The sequence below is a fragment of the Lycium ferocissimum genome, chromosome 8 (assembly GCF_029784015.1).
Source record: "Lycium ferocissimum isolate CSIRO_LF1 chromosome 8, AGI_CSIRO_Lferr_CH_V1, whole genome shotgun sequence".
Classification (NCBI taxonomy): Eukaryota; Viridiplantae; Streptophyta; class Magnoliopsida; order Solanales; family Solanaceae; genus Lycium; species Lycium ferocissimum.
Genome location: NC_081349.1, coordinates 42295183 through 42305806, shown reverse-complemented (window position 1 = coordinate 42305806; position 10624 = coordinate 42295183). Strand labels below are relative to the sequence as shown.

General features: G+C 36.7%; 1 pseudogene; it reads left to right on the top strand.

Annotated features, from left to right (window-relative positions):
- The first annotated feature begins 570 nt into the window (after positions 1–570).
- LOC132066378 (putative late blight resistance protein homolog R1B-14) lies at positions 571–7016 on the top strand (annotated as a pseudogene).
- Positions 7017–10624: the final 3608 nt, after the last annotated feature.

Below are 10624 nucleotides of genomic sequence, written 5' to 3'. Positions count from 1 at the left end.
ATTCAAAGGCCATTTGATACATTACACACATCTTTAGTTTAAGATTACTAGATTAAAAAATCTTCTTTATTTTCTTAATCTTCATGCCAAGTCAAGCTAAGATGAACAAATTGATTTATATACCACGTGGGACCCAAACATTTTTATTAAAATTTAACACACAAATAAGCGAGTTTAAATTAAACCCAACTCAACTATTTAAAACCCAACCCTTGACCGAACCACTCCTCCGTTCGGTTTTTCTCGTCATGTTTCATTTCTAATCAATTTGACTAATCTTCGAAGTTAAATTAAATTAGATTAATTCAATATTATAAAATGAAAACTATGAATTCAATATTATAAAAATTAAATTTAGATGTTCAAAAACTATATAAAAATTTACTAGAAGTTGCGATTTTTCTCATATTGATATGATGAAAAAACATGTTCTAAAATAGTGATTAAAATTTATATAATTTGCCTCTCGGAAAGAAAAATGTGGCTCCTAAAAGTTAACGGTGGGAGTACATCCAACGAACCTGAACCCCACCTAATCAGACTTTTTATTAGTGGGCTAATTTTATTCTTAGCTCTTCTTTCAAGCAACAAAAGATTCTAATTACAGCTTTAATCTACAGAGGATTTTCACTTTTCCTTTTTATGACTCAAATATATTATTATTTTAAAAAAAAAAAAGATTCTTCTTTGATTTTAAATATGCTGGAGTATATTGTTTCTCTTGTGAGAAGTAAGGGAAAGAAAAACTAGTTTGGCTAAGAGGAAAAGAAAATGAAAGGACAAACAACTCATCGGTATGTCATGCAATATTTATATTTTTCGTTTTCACATAATTAATTAACTCTTGTATGCTGTTGCTTTATGGAGCTTAATCGACTTAAACATGTTAATCATCTTGAAAAAAGAAACAGTTTCATGTAGTTTCTATATATAAAACAAAAATGTTTCATGAAGAAACTTGATCATTCAAAGGTTCAGAAAGATAAGTTGGAAAATACTTTTTTCCTTTTTTGCTGTTGAGTTTGGTTCACCCTTATCTTGAGTAAATAAGGACCCGTTTGGCCATGAGAATTTTTACTTTTTTTCGGAAATTTTAAAAACTACTTCAAGTTGTATTTGGAATTTGAAAAACAACCAAAATCTTATTTTTATTTTTTTGTTTTTGACCCTTGCTTTTGTTTTTTCTTTTGAAATTTTACCCTAAATTTTTTATTGTTATAAATTTAACCTCAGCTTATTCTAGTCTTGATAGTGTTTACAACTATTTGTTTTGGTTGTTGTTGGGTTTTCTATGGGGTATAAGTGCAAGGTGGGGATAGTCCACGTAACAATGTCACTCTTTGTAGCTTCACACATGCAACAAATGTGCTCAAACCTTATGAATGGCGATACAGCAGTGGTAATTTATTGCATCAGTTGATTAAAGAATTTGTTTTCTTCCCTCTTCCTCAAAGGTTTTTTTTTTTTTTTTAGGGGTGGGGGTTTGATGGATCAGGGGAGGGATTGTGGTATGTGAATTTCAAATTTCATTTTGCTGAAAGTTATTTTCACTAATTTATCTGTTGTTTTGATGTAATTGTGTAATTGCTTGTTCTGATTCAACCAACTGGTTATGTTTATGCATTGTTCTGGATGGTTTTGTTAGTTTTTAGAAATTAAGGGTATAAATCATATTTCATGTTTTTTTTTTAAGAAAAAGTACATTCAAACAACCAAATATTATTTGTAAAAACTATAACCAAACACAACTCCAACTTCAAAAATTCCAAATAAAGTGACTTTATTTTTTGTTTCTATGGCCAAACGCCTACAAAGGAAACCATCTTTCTTTGACATGCTTGCTTTGTGATGTAAGCTGTAACAGGCCAAACATATTGTGTTAGCTGCCAGTTAATTTAGGCTATTCTGGAGAAGGTCCTCTACACTTGTGTTAGCTGCCAGTTAATATAGAATACAATTTGTCATGGTATATATGCACACTGAAAATTTGAAACAACATTTGATCTTTTGGCTTTTTGGCAGGTGTTCTCTGCTGTACTTCGCAAGGACATAGTCAATCTTCTAGATTTCATAGGGAGGTTAAACAATGGACGTCGTCATTGCTAATATTTGTGTCCTGTCCCTCCGTTAGGTACAACGCCACATGAAGAGATGCATAATTACAAAAAAAATTCCCCCTACACTTGTTAAGAATACTAGTAAGGAAGATTATGCCAAGTACGATGGATCCCTTGTGGTTTCCATTGGTCCAATCCACTATGGAAAACATTATGTTCTACCCGTGGAGGATTTCGAGCGGAAAGCAGTGAGGATATTTAGCACAATGTGTCAAGGTAACAGTTGAAAAAGTGTATGCAAGTTTGGAGCAAGACTTGCTCAAAGCTCGGAATTGTTACTATCCCAATTTCCAACCCCTGAAACGACTCCTCAACGTCTCTCATCCACCTAAATAAAAAGGAGAAACAACCTTTGATACAATCAAGAAATGTAGGAGTTGGAGTAGAATTAGATATCGTTAACAATGGCGCTTAGAGGAACCTCATGGTTAAAAGGTACAAAGAACAATCTCCACCTGTAAATGTGCGTGCTAACGCATCTAGAACCTTGAAAGGCAATTGATTTTCTAACAATAAAAGGTCCCGACGCACCATATATCTATCATGTTTCTTCATCTCCCACCAGCTCGGCCTGCCTCTAGTAGTTCTATAGTCGTTGGAGATGAATTCCACAATAAAGTAGCCGTCGAGGAACATCATTAGACACCACTCACGATCTTCCCAGCATTGGAAAACGGGATAGTAACGATTCTGATCTCCGAGCAAGTCTTGTTCCAAACTTGCATACACTTGTTCAATGGTTACCTTGACTCATTGTGCTAATCTCCTCACTTCTTTCCGCTTGAAATCATTCTTGGTTAGAACATGACATTTTCCTTAGTGGATTGGACCAATGGAAACCACAAGGGGGTCGTAGTACTTGGCATAATCTACCTTACTAGTATTCTCGATAAGTGCAGGGTGGATTTTTTGTAATTTGTGCGTCTCTTCATGTGGCGTTGTACCTAACAGAGGGCCAGAAACAATACTTTGCTATTAATACAGATGAAACTGAAGAGCTGAGATCGCTGCTGATATTTGTCTCCACGTTTTTCATCTTTATTATTTCATTTTGGAAGGTTGTAATGCCGAAATGTCTTGCATATCATATGCGATTCATGATCTGGCTCAGCTACTGTTTCATCAGAGTGGCGATGACATACTGGTTAAATTAGAGAATCTTTGCCTCCTGGAAAATATCGAAAGTTATATTAGCTCACATAGCTATTCTGTATCAAGTGTCACCATGTCAGAGGATCATATGGTTGAACTTTTGGATGCCATCCTCATCTATTAGGCTATTTTCGAGAAAGTCCTCTACACTTGTGTTAGCTGCCAGTTAATGTACTCCCTCCGTTCACTTTTCACGTTTTGCTTCTCGAGAGTCAATTTGACTAATATTCTGAGCTAATTGAAATAGATTAATTTAATATTTTTAAATTATAATCTAGATGTTAAAAAACCATACAAAAAATATTATAAGTTGCAATTCTTAAAATAATACATCTGAAAATGTTGGTCAAAGTCCATTGTGTTTAACTCTCGAGAAGTGAAATGTAACAAGTAAAAGTGAATGGAGGGAGTAGAATACCATTGTCAATTGTCATGGTTTAAAAAAAAAAAAAAAAAAAAAAAGATTGAAACAACTTTTGGTCTTTTTGTAGGTATCATCTGCTGTACTTTGCAAGGACAATGTCAATCTTCGAGAATTCATAGAGAGATTAAATAATGGACGTGTTCAAATTGCTCTTGATGACATGGATCAAATTGAAGGGCTGGATCGGAGATGACATTGAAGCTGACATTTATGTCGGCATTTTTTCAGCTTTGTTATTTTCTTTCGGATGGTTTTGAAGTCGAACTGTCTTGCATAGCATATGAGTTTCATGATCTGGTTCAGTCACTTTTTCATCAGACTGGAGATGAAATGTTGCTTAAATTACTGGATCATGCTTTTCCTCGCCTCCTGAAAAACATCAAAAGTTATATTAGCTCACATAGTTATTTTGTATTGAGGGTGACCATGGCCAAGGATCATCTGGTTGAACTTTTGGATGCCATGCTCGTGTATCTTCAATATCTACCCAAGTGCTGTGCTGAGTTGATTTTCCCATCAATGACTCAATATGAGCATCTTCAACATGTATGTGGAAATTTAAGAGATTCCCATGGGTTGAAAGTAGATTATTGTGTAGAGTATGAGACAATTGAATATGCCTTACATCAGTTCCAACTTATGGCAGAGAGAGTAGGGCTGTTTTGTCTTGACCTTTTGTCTCTTCAACTTGATAAAAAAGATGAAACAGGTGATTCTGATGAAACACATGATTCTGATGAAACATATTGTTCTGATGAAATACTCCGTGAAGTCAATTCCATACTAGCTCATTTACTTGTGAAGATTATTCCTGTTGAACTGGAAGTTATGCACGTATGTTCCACAATTTTGAAAGGTTCAAAGTCAGAGGAGTTGGACGCTTCACTAAGCAGCTCCTAGAAGCCTCTCTAGGCATTCTTAGATAATATTTGAGTCATCTACAAGCGCACATGGTATAATTCTATTACTCCTAGCACTTCAGCTTGAAACATTCATGTCATGGTAGAGTTCCTATTGAGTATTCTTACTGATGTGCTTAAGGACTTTATTCATCATCACAAATTGTTTGTTCTCTTGACACATGTTGGAGCACTTACCGGGAAGGTGTCCACTCTTGTTCATAACTTAGAAGAGAACTCAAGGAATGAAGAGAATATGAGTGAAACAAGCTGTGCAAGTCTAGATTGGCCGGAAAATATTGAACTCCCGAAGAAAGATCTGAAGCATGTTTTCGTAAAAGCCCCTGCAGACTCATCTCAGCTCTGCTTCCCCATGAGTGATGGATCACTCTTCTTGACTCTTCTACTCATAAATTTAAAAGACTACCACAATTCCAATGCTTACTCTGTTGCTTTGATAAAGGAAGAAATTGTACTGGTGAAAGAAGGGTTAGAATTCATAAGATCGTTCTTTGGGAAGAGGTGATTAGACAGGACATGGCGCATTTCCTGCTTACCGAGGACATGACCTTAGATAGGAGGGTATGGAGGACTCATATTAGGGTAGAAGGCTAGTAGGTAGTCGCGTTTATCCTTTCTTACGAGTAGTTATATTGCTCTATAGTTTCTTGTCTCTTGATTTCTGCGAGTATCTGTTGGTTTATAATGGCTTATTTACTTTCATTGTTTTCATTTTCATAATTGCTTTGATTTGTTTGCCCGTATCTGACCTTTCATATGCCTTTTCTTGAGCCGAGGGTCTTCCGGAAACAGCCAAGGCTTATCAGTTGTCTTGGATATCTTATTGGGAAAGAGATATCTTATTGTCTTGGATGATTTTTGGGATACTGCATCATGGGATGAGCTAACAAGACCTTTTCCTGAACTTAAGAAAGGAAGCAGAGTTATTTTAACAAGTCGAGAAAAGAAATTGGCTTTGAATGGAAAACGCCACAGTGATCCTCTTAACCTTAGATTGCTTAGACTTGAATAAAGTTGGGAGTTATTAGAAAAGAGGGCATTCGGAGAACAACGTTGCCCTGATGGACTAAAGGATGTTGGAAAGAAAATAGCCTTCCTTTGGTACTTGATCTGATCGGTGGAGTCAATGCAAGGAAAGGTAAAGAAAGAGCTTTTGTGGCTTGAAGTTCGAAATAATTTGAAATCCTTTATCTTTAAGGATGAAGAGGAAGTGATGAAGGTCATACAATTAAGTTATGACCATTTACCAGATCACCTAAAGCCGTGCTTCATTTACCTTGCAAGCTATCCCAAGGATGAAATATCGACATCTCTGAACTAAAAGATTTATGGTTTGCCGAAAGACTTGTGGAACAGACCATATAAAGAGTTTGGAAGAAGTACTGGAGATTTATGTGAATGAGTCAATCTCCAGTAGCTTGGTAATGGCTTTCCATGAGAGATATTGGGACCCGAGATGCGAAATTCATGATCTTGTGCATGACGTCTGTTCAATAAAAGCTAGAAAGGAAAAGTTGTTTCATTTCACAAGTTCAGTGCTGCTGCTGGGTCGGTTTTAAATGGAGCGGGTTATCAGGAGGGGTAGTTGTTTTCTCGACGAACCAACAGTGTTAGAAGAGGACGTAGAGTTGAAGAATTGGGAGTATTATATCGGCTCAATCTTTCCTACGAGGAACATGCAAGGGACATTTTCAGAAGGTTTCCCAATCTTCGAACACTTCTATTCACCATTAAAGAACCGGGTGATTGTTTATCCGGGCAGATTTGTTTTCCAAGATTGGATGTCCTTAATGAACTTGAATAAGTTGAAGCATATTTTGATTGTGCTGCGTCCTTGGAACATACACATCATAAGTGTGATTTTCACTTCCCTTCGAGTTTGAAAATATTGCAGTTGTTTGACTTCGATCTTACTTCTGATGCACCGTCAAGAATGGGGAGATCACTACCCAACCTTCAAACCCTGATGTCTATCATCCCCTAGCATCCAGGGGAAAGAATGGAACATGGAAGAAGTCTACCTTCCAGAACCTCAAAACTTTAAGATTGCATGAGTTGTCTTTTTCTGAATGGCAGGTTAATAGAGAGGAATCCTTTCCCGTGCTCGAGGAATTAGAAATATTTGGATGCTGTGAGCTTGAGGAGATCCCAGAAAGTTTTGGGGATATGCTTCATTAAAGTCTTTCACAGTGCAGCGCAGCCCTCAACTTAAAGATTCAGCCCAAAAGATGGAGGAGTATGTTGAAGAAATCACGGGAGAAGATGAGCTTGAGTTAGATCTCGTGAGTATATGCTAACTCATAACATCTCTCATAGATTAAGTTCCTTTCCGTTTTCCTTTTCCAATTACTTTAACTTGTATAATCTTGTTTGCAGGACGCATATGGTGGGCATACCAAGTAATCTGGTGAGCACATCTTCCAGCTGTGTCTTTTCCATTTATTTTGTTCCGTTGTGGTTATGCACTGTTTTTCCAATTGGACTTCTGTTCAATTTTTTCTTTTTCTTTTTCTTTTTTTGACGAGTAAAAGTGCTTGTAGATAGCAAATTATCCTAAATACAAGTATGTTTATGTTCCAAGTTTTATTCCTCAGTTACAGCATAGCATCAAACTAGCAAATTCGGATCTCATTTCTATTAGCAGTCGCAGATGCTTATTTAAAAAAACTAAGAGCAGTGAGAGCAAGCACTCCGGTAACTATATTTTAGTTAAATCACTTTTAGACATTGAATTCAATAGATTAACTAGCCTAACTTGGAAGTGGAGCAAATTTAATGATAGCATATGAAAGCAAAAAGGAGTATTAAGAGCACTAAAATAACATATTGGGAATGAAAATACAGGTCCAAATGCAGATCAAACAGACCATATTAGGGAAATGAGCCAAATACGATATTCAAAGAAAATTATGAATCTGCTTGCTGCTTCCAAACTGTACTCATGACTGGGGGCGGATCTAATGCCCGAGAGGGCGCTCACCCGAACACCCTCGGCCAAAAATTACACCGTATATAAGGTACTTTTTTTTTAATTTTTTATGTACATATATAGATTTTAAATACCCTGAACACAAGAGTATAGGTTGGTTTAATGGTTTAGGGGGTTCAAGCTTCATCTTGAGGTTCCAAGGGCATATGTTAGGCGCTATATTTTTGGCATGATACATAAACAGACCCTCAACTTGGGCTAAGCTGGCAAGTACGCCATCCAACTTTGGGTGTGCACAACCTCAACTTGTCTCCACTTTGTCGATTGAACACTCCAACTTACAAAATGATTAAATATATGTCCCTTATCTCTATTAGCTCTCGAGTCACTACCAATAGAGTGTTGTTAACCTCGCACGCTTCTTCTTCGGCTTTTGATGGGAAGAAGTTGTAAAATAATGTCTTTTTTGTGGTATTCGAAGGCTTATTTTCAGGCATTGCCACTACCCAATACCCAAGGAGTGGTGTTAACTTTGCAGACTTCTTCTAATTTTGATGGGATGAATTTTGTAAAAGAATGTCTTTTTCGTTGTAATCAAAGGCTTAATTTCAAGAATTGAAGAAATATCGAATTGGAAGTTTGGGAATGAGGGGGAAACAAAGAGAAATTATCCTTTTCTTATTAGAACTGATTTCTGAATAGGCTGTTAAACTTGTTATATCAAATGGCACGTGATCAGCGTATGCCCAACTAGTTAAACTCAACTGGCCTTTATTTGGGCTTTTAACATAACTAAGTTTTGCCTTATAAGACATAAATTTGTCTTAACGCATAACTAAATTCTGCCTAATAAGACAAAATTTTTGCGAAAACTTGTCTTGCGATTTTTCTTTTAATTTTACTGAGCTGGATTCGAACCGAGAACCTCGGGATATCTTCTGCAATTTTTAGGTAAAAAGCAAAAATTAAAGACCAGCAATTTGAGGGGCAAAAATTAAAGACCAACACCTTGGCAGGACAATCCGCGGAAAAAAAAAAGGTTTCCATACAAAACGTCAAAATTGGGACATATTTAAATAGCAGCACAAAAGTATTCCTTTCATGCAAATAACCCGTGGGATAGTCAGTCGTTTAACCAGTATTCAAAGTTTAGCCAATTGTTTTGGATGTAAATGAAAAATAGTCACTTTTGAACGCGAAAATAAAATTTTGACCAAAATATCCGAAGCTAAAATGTGTCATGTAGTTTGAAGACTCCCTTTATGTAAAACTCATAATGTGATGAAGATTTATACTTTTACATGTGAACTCCAATGCGGTGTGATGGAGATTTAAACTCCATGTGAAACTTCTAACTCTTGTAGAATCACAAACTTAAGTTTCTTGGGCCGGGGTTCTCAGTTGTAGAATGGGCAATTCGCAGAATTGCCTTTCTTTTGGGGTGGTCTTTAAATTTTGCCCCTCATATTTGAAATGTTTAAATTTTGCACCCATTTATGTTCGAGGTTCGAACCCACGCGGTCAAAATTTAAAAAAAATTCGCAAGCGGTTTAAATTTCGCTATGCCGCCTAACGCGCATACACTTGTGAAGGAATTACCAAAGTTATGCGGAGCAGAGATACTTATGCCTTGTGGGCAGACTTGGCATAAGTATGCCGGGTCCGGCATAACTTTGATAATTCCTTCACAAAGTTATGCCGGATCCGGCATAAAAGTTTGCCCATTAAAAGTATGCCCCGCGCATAACTTTGTGAAGGAATTATCAAAGTTATGGGACCGCATCTTATGCCAAATCCGCCACATAAGGCATAAGTATCTTGCCGGTCCGGCATAACTTTGGTAATTCTTCACAAAGTTATGCCGGTCCAGATAACTATTCGGTTCAATCAACAAGCACATTTGGTACAACAACCAGAGATAAAATCGATTAGTGAAACAAAATGCCTAAAAACTATAATGCAATTATTCCCACGAGAAGTTGAAGTTCAACCATTGTAGGTCCAACAACGAGAAGCGAGCAAACTAGTAGCCCCGAAACCGGTATACATTGATAAAATCGGGTAATAAATGTCATTGACACCGAGAGATAATCCCTTTTAAAGTTGGCATATCAAATAATGTAAGGTCCAAAGAAAGAAATGACCAACTAATGATGTTTTTTCGGGATCTAAAGCAAAATCTCCGGAAAGCTCTTCAAGTATTTCATAACATTTTGACGAGAGATGGAATATCTAGCAAACTTGAAGGCATGCATACTACATTTACAAATATTTCATCGAGGATCCCACGGACTATGAAGATTTTATCGTGCCTCTTGTTTTCATTCCTAACACATAAATTAACGACTTAACACATAAACTTTTATGCGGATCCGCATAAACTTGTGAAGGAATTATCAAAGTTATGCGGGACCGGCATACTTGTGCGGCCAAGTCCGCCCACAAGGCATAAGTATCGGTCCGGCATAACTTTGGTAATTCCTTCACAAGTGTATGCCGTTGGGGGCATAGCGAAATTTAAACTCTGCCTTGCGAATTTTTTTTTAAAATTTTGACTGCGCGTGGGTTCGAACCTGGAACCTATGGGTTTTAGCCGAAGGGCAAAATTTAAAGATTTCAAATATGAGGGGCAAAATTTAAAGACCACCCCAAAAGAAGGGCACTCCGCGCAAAAAAATGTTGTAGAATTTTTTATTTTTTTTTGCGCGGATTGTCCTTCATTTGGGGCGGTCTTTAATATTTGTGCTTCAAATCGGTGGTCTTTAAATTTTGGCCTTCGCCTAACCTAGAGGTTATGGGTTGGAACCCTAGCTCAGTAAAAAAAAAAAAAAATTATCGCAAGGTAGAATTTTGCAAATTCTATCCATGTGCAAATTTTGTCTTAAGGCAGAATTCACAGCGAAATTCTGCCGAATGGGCAATAGTTAAAGACCACCCCAGCAAAGGGCAATCCTGCAAATTACCTGTTGTAGAATTACAAATTCCTGGACTCTTTCAGGATTGCTACACGACCTTGCCTTCTGCATGATGTAATTTCCTCGATGAATTCTTTTACCAAAATAGAAAAAACTACTCATTTTAT